Below are 27,402 nucleotides of genomic sequence, written 5' to 3' on the forward strand. Positions count from 1 at the left end.
AATTCACCGGCTTACTTCAATGGAACGGAGAGCAAATCGTAAGAGCATACTACTCAAAAGGACCCCTGACATATTGACACCGCAGGTTAGACGTGTGCTAGCACACTTCAATTCGATATATTGCAAGAATCAATCCTCAATTTGTCCCATTCACTCGTTCACTTGTAATAGACAGCTTACATTTAGAGTGGCTCTTAAAGTTCTAAGCATGATAGGCTTATGAAAGCGTAATGTACTGTCACGAGCAACAATCTGGAGACCATGCACAGATGTCGCGAAAAATATACTACTTCTTTAGCAGCAATGCATGCTGGGTGAAACTAGTGGTGCAGTGTACGTGCGCCCGTTCGACTAACGCAATGCATTGAGATAATTTCACATTGCTGTGCTGATCCCGAATACAGGGTGCTTCAGCGACCACTTTCAAATTTTTTTTAAAGGTTGCCTGTGTCAGGTAGCAAACTTCTTGTTCATGAGTTGGTCTACTCGAAGACACGGGCATTATTTGCAGAAAAAACTGAAATGCAGATTCTACTACTTAACAAAAATTGAATAATTAATTTTAACTAATTACCTTATGGCTCATATTGTAATTCTAGCCGAGGAGATCGCAAAGCGATTCCATTTGGAATGGATTCTCAGTATGACACCAGTTTCGAGATATTATTTCCTGAACTTTGCGGTGAAAATGCATTGGCGTTCCAGTTACTTTCTTAAGAAAACGTCGTTACATGCATTGAAGCACAAAAGTAACTGGAAGGTCAATGCATTTCTCCGCACAGTTCGGGAATGAACATCTCGAAACTGGTGTCATCGTGAGAATTCGTTCCAAGTGCATTCACTTTGGTAACTCCACGGCTAGAATTTGTAAACTGAAATATGGGCCATAAGGTAATTCCTAAATTTAATTAGCAATTTTTTGCTAATTCGCCGTTTATGCATTTCATTTTTTTTTGTGCAAGTAACGTTCGCCTCTCCGAGTAGCGCAGCTCATGAACTAGAATTGTGCTATGTGCCACAGACAATCTCTAAAAATTTTTGAAAGCGTTCGCTGAAACACCCGGTATATGTACTTAAGTAGAATGTTTTACAATGCTCATAGTTTTTGAATTGCGCGGAGTCGCCTCTGGAATGACTTGCTGTTGGATTCGTATAGGAATCTGTCCTTCGGACTGCTTCACGTGTGAGTAGCAGTATGACATTCTTGTACGGCGCTTCGATATCTAGACCAAACGTTTTAAACAAACACTGCTTCATCAACAAACAAAAAAGAAATGTGAGATAATACAATTTTTCTTTATTCTCACTGCTTACTGGATAAGCACCGTTTACGAGCGATCTTTACCACGGCTTGGCGAAATATGAACTCTTGTATCAATTTACAAGCATGCATTTTTTTAAATGTTCCGCTCGAATGCACTGGCCCAATATTCTAGAATTTTTATTCGTTATTCCTGGTTACGTTAATAAAAAAACATTTTGTAGGAAGCTGATTGTAACAATTTTACCACTGAGATCCAAATACCAGAAGCTGAACCAATCGTAAGGTGCTCCAAAAAGAAGCAACATCGACATATGTGTGTATGCACTACAACAGAATTGCAACCGTGGTAACAACATTTACAAACATTTCAAATGAAAAGTGAGAACTTTTTTAGTATAATCTTTAGATTTCGTATTGTAAGAAAATGTGGTGCTTAATTGGATAAATAATCATTAAACGTATCGATGCACCGGTTAGAAATCCGCCACAACTGAATATTTCCTGAGGCGAATGTGCGTCATTTTGTCAGTGTAATATGAAGGTTAGCGGGATTTTATAATTATAATTATATTTAGATGCATCCATATTTTGAAATATCTCCTTTCTACTCTCCTTGTATACGAAAAAGTACCCGTGAACAACAGTGAGAAGGGCGGAAGAGTGGCGACGTCTCTTCCGGCTTTTTGAGCGCAGACAATTCACAGACTCCCCCTGAAAACACCTCGAGCACGCCGAACCCATCAACACTTACGCAGGGCACAGAACCAATAGGGGCAATAAAATCATGAAAACCAACGGGCACATGAGCGTGTCAGACTGACAAGCTTTTTCGCTCCCACTAATGGGGCGTTTCTCGAGTCTCTCGAACAAAAAAAAAAAAAAAAAAAAAAAGGCAACGTTGTACAGGTTGCTTTGCTCTGCTAACACTGTTATTTTAACACGATCGTTTTGTTGCTTTTTTCTTTTATTCTGCTGTGAATTGTGCTTTCAATCATGATCTAGAGAGAGCAGAGTAAGAGCCATACCAATTCTCCGTCCTCTTTACGTTGACGATGGGAAACGGTGACAAGCAATCGCCTCGTGTCCCCTGCATTGTTTCCGCCGCTGTAGCTGCAAGGATGGAAGGCGATACCCGGTCTGGAAAATGTTATAACGACCTCGGCCATCGAACAAACTTTTGCTATTTCCACCTCTTTCACGTGATGTAACTATGTTCGACGACCTAAAATGTGACAGCGATAGACGTGCGGAAGGACCATTTATTATTGAATGTGCGCTTCGCGATAGAAAGATGCGGTAGGACTTTAAAACAAAAAGGGAACCTTGGGGTCATGACCTTTCAGTGCAATGTATTTCTGACGTGAAGATGGTGGAGGTATTTACTGCGGCTGTCAACGTTAAGATTTCCGCCGTTCATGTAGCTGTTCTACGTAAGCTTCGGAAGGTAAACGTCTCAACTATGGGAACCAATTTTTGGCTGCTTGTATATGTTATCGCGTTCGCAATATCAGGAAGCTGTGTCTTTAGAGAAGCAGTGATGTATCAATACACTGAGTTGTTTGCGCTCGTCTGGTAAAATACACTGTCGTCTGTCAAACAAAATAAAATCACAAACTTTTGCGGGTTCCACACACAAGGCCGAATAGAATACAAGGTTGGAATAAAAAAAAACTCTAACTTCGTGATTACACGACTAAATTTTCGTGCAGTAGCTGCGAACATTTGGTGACACTTTTACCTTGAACTCTGCGATGCAGAATGAGTGGGAAGAAATCATGAGCAAGTTTCGCGAATGAAACTTCCGAAGCATGCACTACTAAGAAGACCTGACATGTAACCCATGTGTTGCCTGCCTGTAATCCAAGGGCTGTCGGTACATACAGCGTATACACTTCTAATGCTCTTACCTGGACCACCCCAATCACCGCCGTGTGTTGTAATTATACTCAAACATTGCGGTATTTCTGTGTATACTTTTAAAATGTGTACCATTTTTTTCAACTCCGTTCGTCACCAGTCAAATGTTCTCTAATGAGAACTCGGAAATCGCACAGACAGTGCGTGTTTTCGTCTGCAAGGAGAAAAACGAAAGACGAAATGGTCACCAAAGCCGTGGGAGACAATTTTCAAAGTAAGCGAATAGCTTAATGCGGACCGCTGAAATCAAATGGACGCACTAGCAATACTTTCGAACTATACTGTTGCCGTCGATAACTTTATCGACGTCAGCAGTGTAGTTCGAAAGTATTGCTAGCGATAAAGTTATCGACGTCAGTTCTAATGGTGTGTGATGATGGCGGCCCAAATGATCGTCGACATCTTTTGGTAGGCGGAATGGCACCGTCACAATGACAGCAGCGCGACCTATACGGCATGACGACCACGGAATGACGTCAGCTCGACGACGATGGTGTGCTAAGGGGAGCTCACCCTCTCTTTCTTCTCCGCTCGCTTACTCCACGGATGCCATATGCATCGCCGTGCATTCGTTTAAAAATTGTAGAGAGGCCACACACTGTGGGGTAACAGCGACTGTCTCTCGAGACATGAAAAAAAAGAAGAAAAAGAAAAGTCTCTGTCCCAACTGCGGGCACAATAATTTCGCTTATTCTTGCTACAATTTCGCACAAAATTCCCAGCGCATCAGGCCTTCGAACAGGGACTATTATTTTCTTCTAGGCTGTCGAAACAAAATGCTTCCCGGGACAGGTGCATGAAACGCAGAAAACGTCCTGTTCTGATCCTGTACTTTCCCTCTAAACATTTTAGAAAGCCACGAGGGCAGGTCAAACAGGGAGCGAATTTTACTTATTCAGCGTCGCTCGCATAAAGTATCACCTGTACGAGAGGGTCTCTCAGCGATGTCCAGAAAGAATTAGCGTCGCGTGAATAATGCACTATGTAATTAAGGCCCCGGTGTTCAGGGGGGGTCACCGCTGTTCTTAAGCAGCGGGTCGTAAAACATGTGCGCCACTAAGCTTATCAGCAAAGAAGGCCTGCATATTGCATGGGCCTAGGCGGACCGCGTGTGCTACGAGTTGTCTCGCAGGCAAAGAACAGCTTGGGACTTCGGAATGAATTACGCACGGCGCGGCTAAATGATGGGCTTCGGCAACGGAGTTTTTAAACTTGCTGCTGCTCACCGCCCAACAGTAGAGCCTCTTACTCGGACCACGCTTTCGTATTCTGATTAAGGGAATAAGATAGGACCGTTCAGCTGCTATAAATAAGTATGCCATTCTGAACGGCGCCTTAGAGGAAGCTAAATAATCTCATTGTGATTTATTTTTACTATAACGTGCTACCACCACCACCTCGACGCTTTCCCTCAAAGTATTTAAGAAGATAAGCTAGGATTACCTTAAAAAAATTGGAGCTTTTGAATGCTCTTCCGCGTAATGTCACAAAAATAGGCATCCAGCTTGTACTCTTAATTATGGCAACGAAAAAAAGTAATACAGTAGGGCGCAGTGATTAGGGATATTTAAATTGCTGCGCTCGTAGGTTGCAGTAATAAATAGAAGGTGATCGTTTAGAACTGGATGGCCCTTGTACACAAAAAAATAGTAATGACTGAACGCCGTGCAAGCCTTATGGTGTTCCTTACATGCGCAGGTTGTTTGTACTACTGGCGGGTTGGCGCACGTTCTCATAGCCATCACTGCAATACTCACACACAAAAAGCGCATTGAGATTAAGCTATCTTTCTTTTATGTTTGCAGATAGAACACTGGCGCGGCAGGTAAGGTGAGGCTTGTGCAAAAAGTGCTCAACCCTATTCGTATGCCTACCGCAAGCCTAAAAGCGAAGAAAAAGACGCAGATAATGACATGTAGGGACAAGACCAGCGTAGTCGGTCATCTGCAGTTTTATTCAAAACGTGTGGTGACTAAATATGGAGTGTCACAAAAACCAGGAGACAACACCAGACAGCCAAATATTCATGAAACTGTTCCAACACACACATCATTCCACTCTTTTACGCCAGCGTTTTCTTTTTTTCGTTTGTTTAGTTGACCTTGCGCAGATGTTGCAAATTCTTCACGTTTAATTTAGCCGCGGGTGTTTTCATTAAAACGCAAGAACGTCTTAAATATAGTCATACAGCCCAAAAAAGAAAGGACCGGGGGATTTCTCTCCGAGAATTGAATAGAAGCAATACGTAGTGCCATAGTTAACTTGCGAACTGAAATACTACAAACGTCATTAGGTGTTCAAAGCTGGTGGATCAAAATGCTTCCATTAAAGAGTCAAGTGTTGCTGTCACCAATTCAACCTCATCAGTGTGAAAGCGGCTGTGAGCCGAAAATAAAGCGGGCCGTTCTCAAGAAGCCGCTTATCGTAAGATGGCGCGTCTGGCTACGAGTGCCCGCCAAATTACTGTGCTGTGGTTTGCGACGCATTCATTCAGATTCGTCTCTAGAGCAATTTCCAGGTGGCCTTCATGGGTATCGTTGGTACGGCTGGTGCTTGAGAACGTCTTGTTTGCTTTAGTTCTTTTTTTTTTTTGCACATAACAACACTCAGCTCACTACTCTGTTAACAAAAGTCACCACATTATTTCCTCTTCACAAATGATAACAAGAAGAAGAACCGAGTCGCCGAACTATAGGCGAAAACTGAAAACCAGGCACAAACTGGAAAGGATTTTATTCGCTTTTACTTCAAACTAGAGAAAAGAGTGGTTAGTTGAACATACACTGCAATCAAATGTGGACATTTCAAGAACGTCTTCTCCATTTTATAAATGTTTCTTTCTGGCTGCTGTTATTTGTTATCGCTGTTACATTCTCATCCATCCCACTATACTTCTTTGCTTCGTTACAACGTTCCCGAATACGAGGAACTTGGCATCGGCGTATGTCATTCTTTAGAAGAAAAAAAAAAATCACGAAGCAGACCATCAGGCGAAACGACGAAAGAAAGCCACTATAGCGACTAGTGGTAGGAGAATGTCGACGTTGCTTTTTCAGTGGTTACACGCCCGGGGCGAGTCGCGTCTCTCTTTCATCGTGGCGCTCCCCTTAGCCCGGAGCGAGGCAAGAGACACAGCCGCATGGTGCTTCTCGACGTATAGTGGCGTCTCCGTGTGCGCATGTAGTGTCTGCGCAATAACTAAATACCTAAAAAATAAAAAATATGAAATGCGTGCAGGCACGTCATTGCAGACAAGAGCCCTGGGGTACTCTAGGCGGGCGAGAAAGACTTTTGCCCCCACCTCCCGCCCACCTTACATCCGTCCGTTTGCTCACGATTCGCTCTCCCTGGCACGAACTTCCATAGCGAACATTTTGCATGCCTTGCTGCTCTGGTGATCCGGCTGAGGCCCCGCGAACGTATTGAAAGAAGGTCCCTAATTCTGCCTTCGTCAGCACAGTTCACCCTTCACCTTCTAAGGTTCACTCGCTGTACAAGCCTCTCAGACATCCGTATTCTTCGCATTGTTTACTTCATCCCGCGCGGCTGGAACGAAGCCCCGATTCTAAGATGAAGTGAAAACAAGCATTATCGGTATTTATGTGAGCTTCGCTAGTATAGCGTGTCATATAAGAAGACCTTTGATATATATATATATATATATATATATAATATATATATATATATATATATATATGTATTATATGTGTCTTCTGCCCCTTCATTGCGGTCGCTGCTTTTTTGATCGCAATATTCGAGACTTGCTTTTCATTTTTGCATGCATTTTTTTGGCAGCACACGGTGCGTTGGAAGTGCCACTGCGCCTTTTATTTTTAATAGTATTTCCCGCAGAGTGCTGCTACGGTAAAAGCTGCTGAGCATGCGCTCTCGCACGCTCGACAGCTTTGGAATCGTCTGTCTGACGACAAGGAGCGTAAGGAATGGTGAGGTTTGACGTTATCAATCGAAAAAAGTAATGCCGCGAGGTCACTGCTATGCCTTCGGTTACGTTTAAGCGAAGGAGGGACGATATTGAAGGAATAGACGGAGAAAGGCGGGGTTGGTAATATGCGAGTAATGGTTGCGATGAAGCGGAAAGAAAAGAAACAAAGGAGAAGCGATTCCTCGCGTGGGCAGTGCCCATTCAGCTATTCAAGTTCGCTAAGGCGGAAGCGATCTGCTTTATGTAGTACGTGTTTTCTTTCAAATTCCTCCTACATTTTAGTGTTTTTTTTTCTTCTTGCCTTCCGTTTGCCAGGTGAGATGGCGCTTCTTATGTGTCTCTCGGAAGAACCCGATCTTTTGACAGAAGAATTTGCACGAGATGGGGTGAAGGGCGTATTCTCTCCGATTGGTGCAAAAGGAAACCGCGCTAGAAAAATAAATCAAAGCGGACGCGAAATGTGGATTCCATAGCTGCGTACATTGTTGGATTCCTTTCAATTCGAAGCGGGGATATTGAAAAATTTTGTCGCAAATCTTTTATTTACGGCAATGCAATTTCTTTCGCATTTCTCATTTTGTGGAAATTCAAGCAAGACTGCTACGAAATCCAAGGTATTCTTTATTTGCTGTCAGTTTCCCTGCTCGTGAGAGCTACAAGCTTTCTCACGTGGTCTGCATTTCAGTTCCGGTTTCTGCTCATAAATAGCACAATGCCGTGCTTTTTACCGACACATTCGTTGACGCTGCACTGAGTACTATACAACGCTGCCTTACGATATTACCGGCCTGTTGATTCTGACTTCAATAGAAGACTGCGCGCTTGTTGCTTAGACACAAAACAATCAAGTCACGCTGATCTTGGTGCTGGATCTATATCCACTGCCTGCTTGATGCTTCGTGCCAGTAGTATATTAGGTGCTGAAAAAATTTGAAGTTCATGCGGCACATTGAAACAGTTAGTGACTGTGAAGAAAATAAAGAGTCAAAAACAGGAGCTTGGAAAGGGCCGTCCACTTATTTTCTGCGCTTATAGGGAAGTTATCCAGCTTGCAGTATGACGGTTTGCTTCGGTGCTCGTGCTTCCTGTTCGGGTTCTGTGTATTCGTACAGGCGGGGACAAAATAACACGGGATCGGCGAGCATGTGACAAAGTGCATTCTTTCGCCATTTACCGAAGCAAGCGCCTTCAGTCGAGACATGGCTTCGCGCATGCGAATCCTTTTATGCTCGTGTGCTTGCCCATACGTCCTCTTTTGTCTAGCCCGCTTCCTGAATGGTGATAATTGCACTAGATTAAGCTGGGAGAGTGGTGTTTGCATACGCCGTTGTGACGTGTTACAATGACTGCACATTCCACCGGCCGAAAGCGACAGCGCACCCCTGTCGCAATATTCTGCAATCATCGCGATTCCAACAGCAAGCTGGCAGAAAGTGGGCGTACGGGCAGACACACGAGCATAAAAGGATTCGCACGCGCAAAGCCACGTCTCGACTGATGGTGCTGGCTTCGGCAAACGGTGGAAGAATGCACTTTGGCCCGCCCACGCTCGCAGATCCCGTGTTGTTTTGTCCTCGCCTTTACGTTACCAAGGAACAATTCTTGTACGTGCCGCTCGATAAAAGCTGGGATCAAAAAAGTGCAGTTACCTTAATGGAACGAGGGGGCGCGCAATAGTCAAAGGTTGGTGTCGCGTAGGAGTAGCAGGTGGCAGACAGCATGGCGTCCGAAACACACAATCAAAATCAGCGGCAGTACCCTTCAAAGGAGAGGCCATGTTCCGTTGCTTACTTCTACCAATCGCTCCCAGTGTATTCATTGCAAGCACGTCCATGGCATCATTTCCGCTCGAATATTTGCTGCGCGCGCAATTGCCAACGATGATCAATGCGGAGTTGTGCTGGGCCCCGATAAGTATCTTTCGTTACATTTAATATCGAGGATAGCCTTCGTCTAGTGTCCTACAAAGGCGACTGATTGCGAACGACTCAAGCGCAGTAACAAGCAGAATGGTGCACTTCTGTATTAATACGCCCATAACTGTACTAATAAAAATGGTGGCGGCTATGCAGCAATGGGTTTCAAGGCGACTGAAATAGAAAAAAAAAATAAGAAAATCGACACAGATAGGACGATCAATGCAGGTGTGCCTAAATTAACACATTTTCTACACTTGTGCCCTTAACAGCTATTTTTCATTCTAGTGTTTTCAAAGTCAGATTGCGCATGCTTGGTCTAAATTTGATCACAAAGATAAAGCATGAGTTGTAAAGCCAACACCACCTAGATAGCACAAGGCCTACGCACTCCGATCCATAATGTCCTGCTACCTGGCCCGACTGCCATAGAATCTAATGGGGATGCATCCGCGTAAGCAACAGTGATTTTTACGTCACCGCTTTCGTCACGCTAGACTTGGAAATGGAAATTTTGGGCCCGGTAGCATGACGTCATAGATCGGAGTGTGTAGGCCTGTGTTATCTAGGTGGCGTCGGTAAAGCCAAGGCAGGAGAAGCAACAATACACCATTTCAGATATAACCAGTCTCAGTCAGCCTTATAATAGTCAGCCAGATATAGCCAATCTCCACCTAACTTGCGCAGTGCATTGAAGGCGTGTAGGTAGACACACTTTATCAATTGTGCGAAGATGACCTGTTAGTCTTTCAGCGCGTGCCCGCGCAACAGTTATATATGGCAAAAAATGTGTTAAGCCAGAGCGAGCACGAAATACTTGTTTTATGTTCTTTTGGCTGCCTCACTGATCGCTATAAGGGCAGGTTGAAGGATTAAGTACATCTTGGAAAATTCTTCGCAGCGAAATTCCGCAAGGATTACTTGGCCGTTGCCTGTTGATCGGAATTAGAAAAGCCTGGTTGTGAAGTTCTCAGTGTAGTGGGGAAGAGAATCCTCAGCCATTGAGAGAGGATCACGAAGTCCAGCAGCCCGGAGAGCGCGAGACAGCGACCGACGCTCAGTCACTCAGTCAAGACTCAGTCAAGTTTACTCAGTCAAGACGGCGCAGGTGCAGAGACGTTCCTTATACGAAGGAAACGAGAAGACGCGAGGAATAAATATGACGCAGCTTTCTCTGCACGGTCGTAGCACGTTTAGGACGAAACCTGCAGCTAAACCACCCAACGTGATACCAACAGCTTCGGTGTCTGCGCAGAGGTCATCGTAGGAAGAGCAGTCCCTGGGGTACGGAAGAGCGTTTGGGGGCAATCTAAGGGGTTTACGGTAGGCCGCCAGTGGCCTGAGGAGCCGAGCAGGATTAACTACAGAGATGCTATAGCTATAGCGTGTCGAAGCTGAACCATGGTTCGCCTTTGATTGGTTTCCCTTATACGGCCGCGAATACCACCGCGGCTCACTTCAGCTATAGATATGCGTCGTCTCGAACGAACAAACCTATCGGCTTCTTACATCGTGCCCGGAGGCTTCAGTATGGCTGACGCTCTTGCTGGCAAGTTTTGTCTTCGGGCGTGTTTACTTTCAGCTCGCTACGGCCTTGTCAGACTGCCCAACCTGCTCACGCAGGTTGCCAACTCCCTATTCCCTTTTCCAGCGGTGATTGCGCGATGCTGTCCCGCCGGTCTACGACGAAGGCAAGGGTGAGGAACGAAGGGGGAGAGGTGAGCCGTCTCTGGGGTGAACGGTGCCGCGTATATACGCTTGAACCTCGTAGGAAATTGAGTTGCTCACATAACGTTGACGGATAAGGTACGGAACAAGTTTGAACGAGGGCAAATAGCTGGGCCCAGACATGCTCGATCACCGAGGCGGCCGAAGATGGCGGTTGCTATCGAATAAACTACCGTCGTAAACAGGAACGCGCTTTGCCGCAAAAAGACAAATAGTTGGCCCATTGCGCAGATAAAGAACTTCAGTGACTGCAGTCAATACGGAGAGTTTGCCAGCTACAAGAGTAATGCGTGTAACAGATCGTTACGTAATGGCAGTGGCGATTCGCACAAGTATGAAAATGGATCAATGGCGAGTTACATGCCGTGCATTAGAGTTTTCCGACCTTCTGTTACATAAAACACATAAAGTGTACGTTTGTTTCGGCCTCAACAGCAATATTGCGTACGGAGATACTACGCACAATATAACCACGAATAGTGGGGCTCTCCCTTCTCCAAAAAAAAAAAAAAAAAACCTGGAGTGTTCTCAATAGGTAACCGCTCAATTAACTTTAAGTGAATTTAGTTGCACTCAAAACAAAGCGCCAAAATGTAGAAAAAACTGGGCAATGACGACCACTTCGGCTGAATGACATTGATTTGCAAAATTTTGACTATAGGTTAAAAGGAATCCTGCTGCCAACAACAATATAGGCAAAAACCACATGTCGCCCTCTTCAAACAGTGATTGGCAGAACATTTGAAGACGAAATATTATACATGTATATCTACTTTCTATAAAATACTTGCGTACTTCACCTTCATATGTATTTAAAGTATGCTGAAAACACAACTGGTTTGCTACAAAGCGATGCAGAAAAATATATTCTATGTATTATTATGGGCTGTAACGCAAGCCTAAATAATTGTAACACTTGTTTTCTTGCATATTGGGTAACCAACATGCGGGTTAATTTTTTTTCTGGAGTAATATTTCTGTTAATAGTTTAAAAAACACATGGCTTATATAAAATATCTGCTCATGACAAGTGATAAAAATAAAAAAATCAATTGCGATTCGTCCCGCTGTCGCCTAATCAGAAGAATCAGTAGCTACCGTTAAACATATCGATTCAACAGACGCTGAGCTCTATAGAATGGAAAATATTCTAGTGAAGCCACTTTGGTGAAACTCGTATAAAATACAATAACTTAGTTTTTTACCTCAAAGAGTGCATCGTTACATAGCGTTGCAGAACTCAACTCCGATAAGTGACTCTATAGATACCCGACACAAGCGCTATCATTGCGAGTACGGGGTAATTCTTTTTAGCCCATTAAAACCGTGCACTTTAAAGAGAGCCAAATTAAGCTGCGTGCTTCTTTCTCGCTGAAGAAATGCCGCGCAAACATGTCACCATCTGTGTCTTATAAGTTACCATAGAACATCACACACGACTCATCGTGACAAGTATGACGCAGCAAAAGTGAATGCAGAAAATAAAAGGTGGAAAGACAGTTCTCGATAACTTGCATAGCCCCATAATCGTGACCCCAGAACGGTTTCATACGTGTATGAGTGAAATTACGTGGGTCTAGTAGTATAGCAAGGGCCGAATAAGCCAGAAAACAAAAAGAGCTCAGACCTCAGAAGGGAAATAAACGAACGTGCTTTCTGTTCCAAGAAAGCAAGGGATAATACGAACACGGAGAAATAGAAGAGAAAAAGAGAAAACACCGAGCCATCGGAGAGGAGAGAGTTCCGACTTCGTGACAACAGAGGCGGTGGGCTGGTGCCAAACATCGGACATCGCGTCGATAGAGTTGCTCGCGCAAACAGCAGAGCGGTACCCGCGACGTCGACGTGCAGTGCGCGTGTGATTACATCGGGAAAGCCGCGTCAGGGAAGCCGGGCTAGCGCGTTCCCTAAACGCTTCCCCACTCTTCCCGCTCCTGCGCGCTGTCGCCCCACGGCGGTGATGCTGGCTGCTGAGGTAATATATGCGTCGTTCATCGTTTTTAATATAGGCGTCAAGTAGGAGGAGTGCCGAGGACAAGCAGTGAGCAAGGACAAACACTGTGTTCAATCACGGCAGCCCCTCCCCCCATCCCGCCTCCCTCGACGCCACCGAAAGTCCCTTGCCAAGCCAAGCCAACTCTCCCGCTCTCCCGCGTTCTTCCCTTATCAAGACAGCGTTTTGCTCGCAATCCGCTGCCGTGGCCGAGGCAGCTTCTTCCCGCACCGGAGCTGCTTTGTCACTGTCTCGGTGCACGCCGCGTACTCCTTCACTCCGTCACTGACGTGGACGCCGCTTCGTTTTCGGTGTCGAGAAAGAGGAGGGCCACGAGCAGAAGAAAAGTGCCGACTTTCACGGCGCTGTAGAGGACCGAGGCTGAGGCATGTTCGCATGTAAGCCGCGGCCATTTCTCCGCTGCCATCCGTTGCTCCGTTGACACCCTTAAATATTAATTACCGGCACCCTCGTCTCGGGTGCCACAGAGGCCGTCTCCAGGTCGCCTGCTGGAAATTCGTCAAGTTTTCCTCGGCGATGTTCTCGAATTTAGAAAAATTTAACATCAATAAAGAGAGAGAGGGAGTAAGAGGAGAGGCAGTTTTTATGTTTCACGTCTATAGAAGTATTTAATGTGGTCTGCAGTAAACGACTATAAGTTGCACGGTGACTGGTCCACCTTTCAGATGTCAGATAATTGCCATACGATTACTAGCAGCACAAAATTCCGTTCCTAACTAGCAAATGGCTCAGCGACAGAAATGAATCCTCAGGTTGTGTACAGTAATTCGCCTGACGGCGTTCTCACGGCCTTGTGTGATAACCGGGTCTGATCGGAGCGCTTGTTTAAATATAATGTTGTAAAGCATTTTAAAATGTTTCGTAAAGCTTACGTCAGCTAATGTATTACCCTTCATAAGGAGCTTACGTGTTTTCATAAGGCGCTTACGTGTGTGTTTTCGCAGAAATTTCTTGCTCGCCAGCCTATACAATGGTAATGTCGGATCTAGCATAAGTTTCTTAACAAAACGTCGCTTTATGCATTGAAGCACAAAATTAACTGTAACGCCAATGCATTTCTCCGCAGAGTTCGGGAAGTTCGCAAAGTTAGGGAATATCTCGAAACTGGTGTCATCCTGACAATTAATTCCAAGTGGATCGGCCTTGCGAACGCCACGGATAGAATTTGTAAATTACAATATGGGCCATCTGGTAATTATTTAAAAACCTAATTAGCGATTTTTTGTGGATTAGTTGATGACGCATTTTAATTTTTGTGCAGGTAAGGTCCACCTCCTCAACTAGAGCAACTCATTAAGTAGAATTGGGCTATCTGCCACAGCAACCTTAAATAAATTTCGAAAGTGGGCGCTGAAACACTCGGTATATATATATATATATATATATATATATATATATATATAATAAGTGAATAGAGAGATATAACTTCGGAACATCGTGGCGACGACGACGGCAAAACTTTGCCTTGAGTGTCCATAGAATTGCTACTGCAATAAAAGTTCCTAGTACTCTTGACTATCTTGTTACTCTTGACAGTTTCGCTGCAAAAGTCAGTAAGGTTGCAGTTCTCTTGCCGCTCTTAAGGCTTTCTATTAATATACCCGCCAATTAAGTTGTTCCCGCCTATAGAGCACACAGCTTAATGAGATGCAAAACAAATTCGGGAGAGAGCGCGACTCGCAACTGCAAGGAAAACTTTTTCGAAACTCATAGTCAAGTCAAAGAATGTTCGTGCGCGAAACACTTCAGGAACAAAGGAACGCCGACGCCTACTCGCCTTTTACACACTTGTTAATTTTCGTCAATCGTTTTCTACGCCTAACAAGGAAAAGCCGAAGGCGTGCTCTTAATTCCTTCGGATTCGCAGGAGGACAGTGCAACTTTAAACGTACATGTATCTCGGCAGCGCGATTTCTCTCTCTCTCTCTTTCTTTCTTTCTTTCTCTCTTTCTTTCTTTCTTTCTTTCTTTTTTATGCTGTGTCACAAAGCGTTCGAGCGTGGGCATGATTACGCTTGCGCCCACGCGACCAATCGCTGAGGTTTTTACATCGTTGAATCGGTCATTCACACTTGAATGACAGTAATTCACTTTCAGCGTATACACCGAGCTGTTGGGTGCTACATTACAGGAAATTCCGTAACTTTCTTCGTGGTACCTTTATCTTGTGTATGTGTGTGTGTGTGTGTGTGTGTGTTTGCTTCATCAAATGGTCTCTGGACATAGTGTTTGGCTCGCTCTCCTGTCCTTGCAGCGCTTCCTTTCGAAGGACTCAAGAGAAGCGCAATGGAAAGGTTTATTAATTGTTTACTGTTCATTAGATCGAAGTTGAATCTTCATCGTGGTTCGCAGTTTCAATTGAAAGTGTGACGAAAGGCACGTCGTTGCTGTGATATATATATATATATATATATATTATATCGCTCTAGTTAGAAACCGGAGTGCAGCTGCAGCTGCCCAAGCCGGAGGTGCGTAGGCAGGAGTTCATTTCTGCGCGGTCGAAATCCTTTGCATCAGTAGCAAAGCTTTAAACTGTGATGAAAAATTACATCACTTGAAATGTAGCCGCAATGTTTTTCTAGTGAAAGCTCACGAACGTCTAGTACGAATTCTCATTAATGAAGAGTGAGTCCAAACAAAGGATTAACCCCTTCTCGGCGAATATTCTCTGTACGGGGTTCGATCCGAAAAATGCCCGCTACAAACGGCAACAAAGTCGCCATCGCAGGACGCCAATACATGTTAAATTCAACATGTGAGAATGAGACATCGTGCCTTCTTTCAGACGATATGATTTTTAAAATTAAATTATGCGGTTTTACGTGCCAAAACCAGTTCTGATTATGAGGCACGCCGTAGTGGGGGACTCCGGAAATTTGGACCACCTGGGGTTCTTTAACGTGCACCTAAATCTAAGTACACGGGTGTTTCCGCATGTGGCCCTCATCGAAATGTGGCCGCCGTGGCCGGGATTCGATCCCGCGACCTCGTGCTCAACAGCCCAACACCATAGCCACTGAGCAACCGCGGCGGGTGATATGATTTGTGCGCTAATACAGAGCACATTTCTTTTTCTATCCTTCCGTCATAGTTCAGACGTCAGGGTAACTGTTGCTCGTGCACTTGTGGCGTCGCAGTTGACTCTAGAGGAATACAGGGAAATCAGCAAGACTTTTATTATAGCTATGCATCATAAAGAGCGGACATCTGTAGACCACAGGCAATGGTTACATTGGTAATCCAATCGACATCGAAACTCATGTGCCAACAACATCGCAAGTCTCGTCTACAACCTCGAGATGTTGCAGGCTTGGTTTTTCAGGACGTCGTTTAAGTTAAATTCTTATGAAGGCAACAGAAACTGCACAACAGTACCACTACACCTCTTGCTTCCCTTTTGTAACCTCGCTGTTCGTATAACGCTTTCTCGGGCGCAGTACGATGAACCAAAATGGGTGCCGCCGCGAGGCATCGCTCATATTACGCTTGACACGGTGGTTCGGAGGCTATATAGCGCTCCGTTGCTGAGCACAAAGTGCCGGGTTCGACTACCGGTCCCTGCGGGCCGCATTTCCATAAGCGTGGAATGGAAGACATTTTTGTACTTAGGTTTCGGTGCTTGTTAAGGAAGAACTCGAAGTTGTAGAATAAGGAGCTGCACCCCCCCATTGGGTATCCGTCATAGCCTGTATGTTGCGCCAGGGCTTCACTGATGTATTTTCCGGACGGGGCAATGAACTGCCTTATCATCGTCATGAGCACATCGTGGTTTTCAGTTTTTGTTGCGGACAACTAGCAACGGTCAATACACGGCTGGACTGACAAGGTGGCACAATTGTGGCCAACCTTTCCGCTTTTATCGACACGAATCATTCACGCAGCTTTGGCGCGAAGTACGCCTTTGACCGTTGGTCGGCGCAAAGCAATAATGGCAATATACTAACACTATGAGAAATATTCCAGACAGATTTGTCTTTTTTTTCGGTGAAGCGTGCTTTGCAGTTTACGTGTGCTTAATTAGGCGAAGTGCACCAATTGCCCTTAAGCTCGTGGGGAGGTACTGCAGGTATGTAGACAAAACATAACCGCACGAATATGTGTGAGAGTGTCATTGGAAATTGCCTCACATTTGAAGGCTGGACTCAAAAACAAAAACGTGGAGAGTATTATTTCGCGTCATTAGTTTTACCTCTTTAGGGAAATGCATTATGTACGCCTGTTAGCATTTCGTTTGGCCGAAACCCAAGGGCATAGAAATCACGTGGGGATGTGATTTCTTATTACCTATTGCGAATAGGCAATATTTCGCATTGAGATAACATTTCGTAATCTAATTCTGACACTTACGTCCAACGACCGGTTCAACAGGTTGCCTCTTTCTGTAAGTTCATATCATCTGCAGTAGTGATAAAGATCCCATGGCTTTATGAAAGCAACTTGATTTTAGCGTCTTCACGCTTAGCAGGACGCCACAGTGTTGCTGCGTTGTTTCCGCACTTTTCTCTTAAACGCGTGCATGAAAGATGCCGCATAATTAGGAAACTTCATTGCGATGGCAATTATAGGGCGGCACGAAACATGTTCATGCCGTCGGCGCTGCCGGCGGGGACGTCGTTGCCACCCCATCCCGCTGATGCCTCATGCTCGATTTACGTGCAGAGTGTTGATAGTCTTCCAGAGCATGCGCAGTGCGCTTGGCTGCAAAAAAAAAAGAAAAGATAAAGCGAAGTGAACGCAAGATCGATCCACATAGGTCGCGAAGCTTCGGGCTAAAAGCGGTTCAGAACCAATTGTCACCGACATCAGCAAGGGTGGTTATGGGAGCAGCGATTGAAGTGCGACTATGTTTGGAGGAAATAAACACTGGGAAAGAAAACAAGCGTTTTTTCATTAAAGCGAGACGCATTAATATTCATTCAACGAAAATAAAGTTCCTAATCCATTTTATATACGCATGGATAGAAAAGCAGATACACCTCTATTTTACTTGATTATTATCAATAAATACCTTTTTTCAGCGCCCACCACGAGAGCGCCCATTGATAGCGGCGGGCGTTGACGCCGCTATCACCTGCAATGCAATGCAGCTCTTGGAGTGCGTGGAAAGGCACGCTCGTAAAGTTCGCCTGTCACAATACGTCCCCCTCACATGCGGTGTTGTTTTGCATGTCGACGTTTGTCCGAATAGTAAAAACCAGTCAAAAGACGAAGGAAAGAGAAATAGACGTGGCACACACGACGACTGGACTAACAACTGTGCTTTATTGAAGAACCCCGTCTCCCAGGAAAACTTGGCGAGCATGCGCAGCTCAAAAGCCGACACCCACACACGAACAAAGGTGATTGCGAAACGCCACGTAGCTAACGCCAGTGCGATAGGAAACTAAGTTCCTTCTGCATCAGTGAGAGAGAGGTAGAACTGATGCAATTATCCCCTTGCAAATTGATATGGTAATCTTCGAGAATTTCACGCTCCGTCTTGCCCTTGCCCCTACCAAGGATTTTAACATTGGAAAAAAGCGGGACGCAGCCGCATTCCCGACAATGGCGAGGCAGATTTGCTCCATCAGAGGAATTCCAAGAATTGTAGTGTTCTCGAAGCCTCTCATTAATACACCGGCCTGTTTTACCGATGTAAACTTTTTCACAAATCAGCGGAAGCTCATACACCACACGTGTAGCACAGGAGATGTAACCGTTGTCATGACTTTGGTGACGCGGGCAGTCTCATTGTTTCTTAATCCATTCAGTCAAAAGCAGTAAGTTGCGACCACCAGATAATTGTTTAATTTAGGTGTTATCGTGCGACAGTGCTGGCCGACGGGCTTGGCGTCCGACGAAAGGACGAGCACTCTACGCCCCAAGCGTTCGTCGGCCTCCAAAGAGAGTATGTTCTGTGCAGGAATGCGATTTCGACACCCGTACGGCTGACCTTTTCCTGCAACGGTTTCCGCACTGAAAGATCGCAACGCGCATGAAGTCGTATGGCGGGGCTTTTGAATATACAGCTGTAGTAGGAGGCTTCCGAAAACAAATTTCGCGCCTTTGAGAACAAAATGACGCCACTTCTGTTTTTAACGGATGTGACGTCACATTATTTTTTCTTCCGCCGTAAGTGTTCCCTCCTCACACAGATGGCCCTATATAAGCCCTATGAGCCGCCGGTGAACCGCAATGTTTTGAACGTAAGGGCTTCTATGGAAGCTTCGCTACCAGGTTTATCTACCTTGGCTATGCTTTTGTCGTGGGTATGCTTTTCTCTTGGCAGTAAACCTCGAGCAAACGTTGTCCTAATATATCGCTAGACCCTAACTGACGCCGATTCACCATTCAGGCGCGATGCCTGCAACGCCACTGGCGGCGTTCATGACACTGGCGTTCTATGACGCCTGGTAACTGCCAGGGTGCTGTTCGTTCTTCCCGGCAGAAGTTGACTGCCTTGCGTGCTGCGTTGCACTGACGTGTCATACTCGCGTATAGCTCAGTCTGAGAAGTTCAAGCGTAGGCTAAACTGGTGTCAATGAAATTGACAAATTTTGTGTGCTCGCAGAAATAATTCTGTACGTTGTTACAAAATACTGCGGAATACACGTGTGGCTGCACGTGTGTCGCTTGCGACTGGCATGAAACTGCAAAGAATACCGTTACTGAATGTATGCTAGATGTATCCTTATATAAGTCAGGAGCGAGAAAGATCAAACAGGAAAAAAATAAACCGTTGCTGTTACGAAAGAAAGTAATCGACCACTGCTTGGCACCGCAAATATATGAGATGCACTCAAAGATTGAAACATAGAACACTCACTACATTCGTTCTTTTCGATCCGCAAACAAGTGAAAAATCTAATCAGAGAGTTGAAAAGTATGAAGAAGTCTTGCTATTCTTTTTTTATTCTTTTTTTAAACACTCTAAGGATCTACATCTCGCGCAATTTTGCCTCCGAGAAAATTGAAACCGACCATGATACAAAAGCCCGGCATTTAAAGCGGAGACCCCTCTGAGCCAAGTTTCGACATATAATGCGTAGCACACACAACGGGGGAGCCTGACATTTTATTGAAATTTCAGAGTTGTTGCGGCGGGCTAAAATCAAGAGGAAGGAGGGATTGTTCTTGCTTCGCGAAACGGGTTTCTCACTACTTTCATGCGAGTCGTTCACACTCGGCGAGTGCCAGTTTCGGCCTCTGCACTGTGCTCTCCGCGTGCACTCGTGGCGGAATCGAACGACGGAGTTCGGATTCAATCAAGAAATGGAACGTCCCCGTGAGAGCCCCTACGCACGGCATTGATTGCTTGCAGGCAGACGCGTCAAAGCGATTCGATAAATGAAATGGATGTAATAAGATTATGCTTCTTCCTCCTCCTCCTTTTCGTGTACCGGCCAACGCGTTACATTTTGTCGCTCATGTTTCTTGCAGCCGAAATCAATGACAGAAGACGTGAAGCTCGATTCCCATATTTTTTTTTTATTCATCGATTGGCGCACAGTTCACCTTCACACAACATGTGAGCGCTGGGAGGTTTTGAAATCGTGGCATAAAAATATGCTGTGACAGTTGAGATGACAGAATTGTTAATTTCCAGCGGCATGAATCATAACTTCTATGCTTCTTTGCTGTGTAGTATTGCCAAGGCTTCTTTCAACATTTTTCCTGAACAAAGGGTTGAGGTAGCGTAGCATTTTGCATAAAAAATCTGTCTCCAAACACATTACATTTCCAGTGAACGTCAGTTGTTTTCCAGATAATTGCCTATTTTTATTAATGGGATGTACATACAGAATTATATTCATCATTCATAACTTTTAAGCGAAGCACGACAGTAATGAACGTCACTGTTTCTATCCACGCTGATAAACCATTTGTGCCATGACAATTGCTACCCATAGATTGCTCACACGCTAGAATAACGATTCTGAAATAGCGGGACTATTTTCCTCTTTGTCGCGTTAATCTCAGGCGTGCGCACAGACCACCTGTCAATTCCGGTGCGGGTGCTTACCATTTCGAAAGTTTTCCCATTTCCCACCTTTTCCATAGCTTTCACGCAGCGACTATTGCTAAATGCAGTGCCTAATCAATTGCATGACCAGAAATTTCAAGCTCGTTTTAGGCGGCTTAAGAGTCGCACCATTATACAAATTGGCAGCCTGAGTGCACGTAGGCAGCTCAAACAAGTAAAAAAAAAAATGCTGCATGTTTGTTAGCCGATTCACAAACTTTAAAAGTACTCCCGTGTGAAAATCACTTTACTGGGCGCAGAGGCACATGCTCATAACCACAACAATGATCGCACAAAGACGTAGAAAACACCAACAACGACATGGTTACAAATCGCACACGTCCTCGTCCATCGGGCTGACTAAATTAACTGTGAGCTCACACAGTTCGCCCGCCTATCTGCTGTTTTGTTCGCCACCGTGTACCTCAGATCCCGAGGTACGTGGAAGTGCTCGTTAATAGCCGCGATAAAACAACCTAGCTAATCCTGCAGGACTGGATTGAGATGCATCTTGCATGCTACAAGTATACGGTGAAAGTTTTTCACCGGCGACACATTACGGGAAAGCCGAAAGCTGAGCCAGGAGAACACTTGTTGGGAGAAGATTAAATGAACAAATATCTGTATTTCGTTGCTTTTAAACCGTAACGCAAACGTTTAAGAAGTAAATCGTGATGAAGAAAATTCATAGTTTAAGGCCTGACGGTTAAACTGAAGTAGCGTTGTGCCTTACCTATCATCACAGGACAGATGACAGTCATTACCGGAAAGTGTGGAGATGTGCGCAGAGAATGTCGATGAAGCGGGTTGTTAGGTAGGGAAGAAGAAAAGGTGGGCACAAGACAAAGCAGTTTTTTAATGAACCTGTGAAGACAAGTTAGTTTACATATGTAGCAGCTAATGCATTTACGGAAAGAAAAGAGCTATGTTGAACACAGCTACGTGTATTGCACTGTAACTGCACAGCACTGTGTATTGCACATGTGTAAGCAGAGGCGTTTGCGCGAGGGCCAGAATAGTATAGAATAGCAGCAACGTTTCACGTCCTTCGTCATAACCTACAAAAGACGACGCCATGTTTCGAAAAAGGGAGCACAAAGGCGGCGTCGAGGTGTCCAGAAAACGGTGGCACGGCCCATGTTTTGTATTTCTCTCGCAAAGAGAAATGTAATCCAAGAACCTTTGAAAACAGGAAGAAAGAAAAGCGGACGAGAACCAGCCACGCCAATAAATATAAAGCTGTCGAGTCAGAGAGTTTGAGCGGCGAGAAGCAAGAAGATGCCTGCTTTGTGTCGCTGGGGTCAAGCAGCCACGCGGAGAGGACCAAACAATCAGTGCAGGAGAAGACCGGCCGGTCGGCCGTTGGAAATGCGATCTTCGATGAAGACACAAGAGAAAAAAAAGCGCTAGAAAAAAATAACAACAGTCATTTCAGCCATATACGTGTGAGAAAAAGGAGCAGGGAAAATAACGAAATACTGTTTTGTGGTCAGAAGAGAACGGCAGCTTTGTCCAAGAATTTAGTTAGCAAGACATCAGCCGATGAAGCTGACTCAGGATCACTGGAGCGGAAAAGGTGCTACGTAAGAAAGAGGAAGTGAACGCGAAGAAAGGTCAAAATTGATTTCGTGGAAGTGAAAGCAACTGTTCAGTAACTGCTAGAAGAGTGTGGGGTAAAGGCAGCAGTTAAGCTGAGAGAGGAAACAGGAGAGTAATTATAAAACACCTGTTCGGCTTACGTCAAAATCAAATCAAATTAAATCAAATAATTCTCTATGTCAGCAGTCTGTAGTTGCTGTGCTTTTCGGGCAGAAATATAAAACAAAGCAGGGGCGTAATGACGATAACAGTGCGTAAGTTGTGCGCAGCAAGGGTAGGAACATAAGTGGTGCTGGTGGGGTAGCGTAGTGCATGTACGCTTACTATCACAGTAAATCAACGGCCACTTTTGAGGCCAATTCTAAGTTCGAAACGGTGTTTTTATTTCCTAAATGTTTTTTTTTTCATGACCAAAATCAGGTTTGCTCAGGTTATTCCGAAACAAGGCCACCTCAAAGAAGGTCAAAAAGGACTACCTCAGCCACTCCAATAAATAACCTTTACAAGACGAGAAATGCCTGCAAAATGCAACTGACAGATCAGTCTATACTAATGCTTATTCAGCATGAAAACATTCTCGCACGTCTCAAAGACAAGGAATGGTGCCCATGAAATCATATTCTGTTGATATTATCAAGAAACAAACCCTTATTCCAGCAGGAAAATTTGGAGTATTTACAGTCACCGAGGCAAGCTTCTGGTTCTCTTCTGTGTGTGTGTCCTGTACACTGCTCGATAATAAAACAATAAAACTATTCCAGAAATCATAACGAAAGCTCGGAATATTATCCTTACGCAAATTAATGGCAAACAGTGGAGGTGATCACGTAAAAAGACTGCAAATAATTTTGACTGCACCTTTCGACCTCCATCTTGGGGTCCTCGCTTTGGACGCAGCACGCTCGACCCCTCGTCTCTATCACCTGCATATTTGACTCTTCCAGTATTGCATCCCCCTGTTCAATAAAGTATCAGTTCAGAAAAGTTGTATGCGCTGGATTTTACAAATTTTAAACTTCACAAGTGGGCGGGCACGCATGTGCCTCACGCTTCCGAAACTAAGAGTATCCTTCCCAAAACCTATGTTAACTCTCAAAGCATTTGTTAGGCCAGCTATGCGGCCATTTACACACAAGTTGTGTATGGTACGCGGTTTGTGATAATCTTAATTTTCATAAGATTCGCAGTTCTGCCTTGTCGGTTCTCTTTTGGTTCATGCGCACTCCAGAGATGTGTATAAAACTCGAGTAGAAAGTTCGTACCGTTGTAAAAATATCGTCATAGGTAATAAATTATACGGCATGCTATACGTGTTTAACCAGTCGCCAAACCAATTCTACTCCGAGATGCCACATCGACAATGAAATCGCTCCTTTGTCAAACCCGGTGAGGAGATCAGAAGAATGTCCGAAATTGTTTGATGTGCTTTTGTTTACAGTCTTCACTGATGTTAGGGGATTTACTTCTGTATATTAATGATGCGCAACTTAAGTAGACGCATTTTAATCAACTGATCTTAACGAATGAATGCTGTATAACTAGGTTTTGCCCATGCAGAGAGCACATGCAGGTTAGTAAGGCGTTAAAAAGCCGCATGAACAGCGTCTTTAGCTTCTAAGCAAGCTGGGAAATTGTAAGTCTGCTGCGTGAATAGCGGCGAGGCTGAAACTCTGCGCATTGAAGTAGGGTATCGAAGTCAGCAGAAGCCGCAGGAATTCTGAAATGGGTGCCCGTGCTACTTTGCTGCATCAGCCTGCGCTTCACGGCTGACCACTGAATGAACCCTTCATGGCTTTGCAGATATGGAATATAAATTTTTTTTCTTGTTTACTTTTATGGCGATAGCAATTATATGGACACTTCAACCGGATTTCTGCCATCGCCGTCGCCGTCGCCGTGAGGTTCCCTATAGATAAAATCTTCGCCGCGCGCCGTATGCCCGAGCGGAAGCGTGCGGGGACGCGAGCTATCACGGAGAGCGAACGCACTCAATCTCCTACGCGCAAGCAAGGAAGCGGGAAGCCAGCGCCGGAGAGAGCGGGGGGGGGGGGGGGGGGCGCACTTCTACTCTGCCAACAACCGCGCTCGTCGCTCACCCGCACCGTCCCTTATCTCCACACGGCTCTGACCTTTATGCGCCGTGCATTCGCCGCTCAGTTTCCGTTGAAGCGATAGACCGCACGTACTATCGTGAGCAATATGAGCTCGAACACGCGACCGCGTGAAAAATAGCCTCGAACCCTACATCGGCCGATTTGCAGCGGCCGCTTTTAGAAACAAATTGGAAAGGGCGCCGCGGTTCCGCTGGCTGTTCACACTCCCGCCTCTATATCATTGCTGCAAAACGGTAGCTTGTAGCATGTCACTGGCCGCTAGCGGTGATATCAATTCACATCAACGCGCACAGCTACATCAAATGACCCATCAGGCTATGCAGCTGCTGAGATATCGGCTGTGACGTAGACTGCCATAATGCACAGGTCATGCTTGTATTAAATCTAAGCGGTGTTGGCTGAGCGTTCGGATACGCCACTTTTATCTTTTTTTTTTTGTACGCTAGCGAAGCGGGGGTGCCAACAGTTAGCGGAAGAGCGCCCCTCCTTTCCCCTCCGATTTCGGCAGCGCCATCCACGTATGACGCTATCTAGGTTTTGAGGCTATTTTCCACGCGCTCCCATGTTCGAGCTCATATTGCTCACGATAGTACCTGCCTTCGCCGCTGCGGCGTATGCGCTTGCTGCCAGCGTTTTGACAGTCGTTGTCTGCAGTCATTCAGTGTGATCTATTCATGTTTGTTTGTGCGCGCTCACGCCACGCTTGTTCATTCAGTTAGTAATAGTCGGGCCACATTTTCCAACGCACGCTACACATGCAATGCTGCCCGGATCGGCAGTGCAGCGCTACAGGTGTGTGCGCTGCCCACGGGAAGCGCCTCTCATCAACACCACCGTTTCACACGCGCCTTCTCGTGGTCATCGAGTCTCTCTTCATATCGGTCTACTTACGCCGCAGTACACCTGCTTACTTAATCAGCTCATGTTTGCTACAATTCACATTGCTACCAAAGCCGCTCACCTTACTTCGTATGACATTGCTGTGTTGCTATCGCATTCATTGCTTCGCCCTCAGGGCGAAACTGTGACATTTTTTTTCAGTCCCGTCTGATGTAACAAATGGTATAGCTTTCAACTGTCTTCCCGTTTTACCAGTTAGGCGTCAAAACTCAGTGAGTACCCTAGAAAAAAAAAAGACTGATGATTGTTGTTCTGATTGAAATCCACAGTGTTAATACTTCTGTGAACGAGACAGGTAATTATTCCGCTCTGAAAAACAGCAGCTTAAAAAAAGCAGTTTAACATTGGAGCCCAACAGTGCACTGCTGTTCAAAAAATTCAGTCCCAAACATCAGCGGCTCCGAAAATGAGACAGCGGAGTTTGCTGTCATCAGTTCCTCGAGTCCCAAATGACCTGCCAGAGATGAATTTTTAAGGAGATCAAAGGCATTGTCATCCCGTGCATATAATACGACTATCAGTCCAGTTGTACATTTCGCAGTGTTCAAGTCTGCGGTCGATCCTGCAAAAAAAATTAATAAATAAGATAATTCTCACAGTGTGCCGCTGTGCGAAGAAATGGTTGAGGATTACGAGTCACCGCTGTGGAGACGTTGTGTAGAGGACTTTATTGGATGATACGAAGCTGGGAAGGTTTTTTTTTTTCAACATTGCGAAACGTCTCGTTTCGGAACGTCCGCCGAAAGGAAGGATTAGAGGAATCCTCAAATTGAAAAAAGAAAAGACAGTTATTGCACTTGAGGAATGAGTGTTCGTTATTTTGAGGTCGGAATGAGCAAGGGGCAAATAATTATTACCCGCCTTCGTACTAAGTCTGTCAAAATAACACCATGACAAGGCGTCAGATATTTTTAAATGCCTTGTTTCATAATCACCGTCCCAACGCTTTAATGATAATGCAATTAAAAGAAGCAATGTGTAAGACGTCTGTGCGCCTTTGTAAAAAAAGAGAGCTTAGGCTTCTCGCAGAACGCAGATGAAATCTTAGGGGAGGTTAGTGCTGAAATCTTATTCTGATGCAAGACGGGTATTTTTACCAGATGGAGAAACGCACTTGAGCGCGTTTATTTTGCATTATGAAGTTGGCACGGGAAAAGGGCAAAGTGCCTCAGCTATCAAGCAGGCTATTTTTGGCAACCTTGAACTTCAATTGTTACATAAGGCAGTTTCGCTCGGTTTTACGAAGAGCCTAACTGCATTTATGCATGCAAGTACCGCACTTAAAGGAGTAAATGTAGTGAGATTTCTTGCATGCACAAGCATTTTTGTGCTGTGCCGTAACTACGTTCAAGCTCAAAGACAATTAATATGCCCTCGTCATTAGTGTTACGGGCTCAATACTGAACGGGGAAGTGTTTCTTGCATTGCGAAGCCGATTCCGACTCTCCCAATTTTATTTATGCGTTTGTTTTGTGCACAATAACTGCTACGCGAAATTCCTGTTTCTTCCACATTAACGCAACCTTTAATGGATCCTCGTGACTTGTCACTGATCCTCATCACTCTTTTCCTTTTCCTTCTGGGCAAGGAATGAATATGAATTACCGTCGGAATTGCAACTGCGTGCAAGGCATCAACATATTTTCATTGTGGGTATAAGAAAACGAGACTGCCAATTATTGCGACTCCGTTTCCATTATGTCTGGTGCAACTTTTCAGTGGTGTAAAGCTTGAAAGCAGCAGTATGCAGGATGTGGTGGGCGCTTACGAAAAGGCGACTTTTGGGTCATACAATATGCTTATCAATGAAAGAACGTAAATTTTGCGTCGAGCTTTGCTGCTGACGCAGCACAAAAATTTTAACTGATACAAAACTAAATTATTTGCAGGTATGAGGTATTTAGAAAATTACCTCTAGAGAAGTCAGACAGCAACGAAATATTTATGCGAAAGTAAGACATCCACGGCATTTTCCCGCCACCATGGTTGGTCGAGACAGCTCTCTT

The 27,402-nt window shown here is 44.9% G+C and overlaps 1 protein-coding gene across 1 annotated transcript in view; it reads left to right on the forward strand.

The window, feature by feature from the left end:
- LOC119455534 (uncharacterized) overlaps positions 1-27,402 on the forward strand; it is a 189,190-nt gene that overhangs the window by 150,288 nt on the left and 11,500 nt on the right. The gene's annotated exons all lie outside the window — the stretch shown is intronic.

The sequence above is a fragment of the Dermacentor silvarum genome, chromosome 6 (genome assembly GCF_013339745.2).
Source record: "Dermacentor silvarum isolate Dsil-2018 chromosome 6, BIME_Dsil_1.4, whole genome shotgun sequence".
Classification (NCBI taxonomy): domain Eukaryota; kingdom Metazoa; phylum Arthropoda; class Arachnida; order Ixodida; family Ixodidae; genus Dermacentor; species Dermacentor silvarum.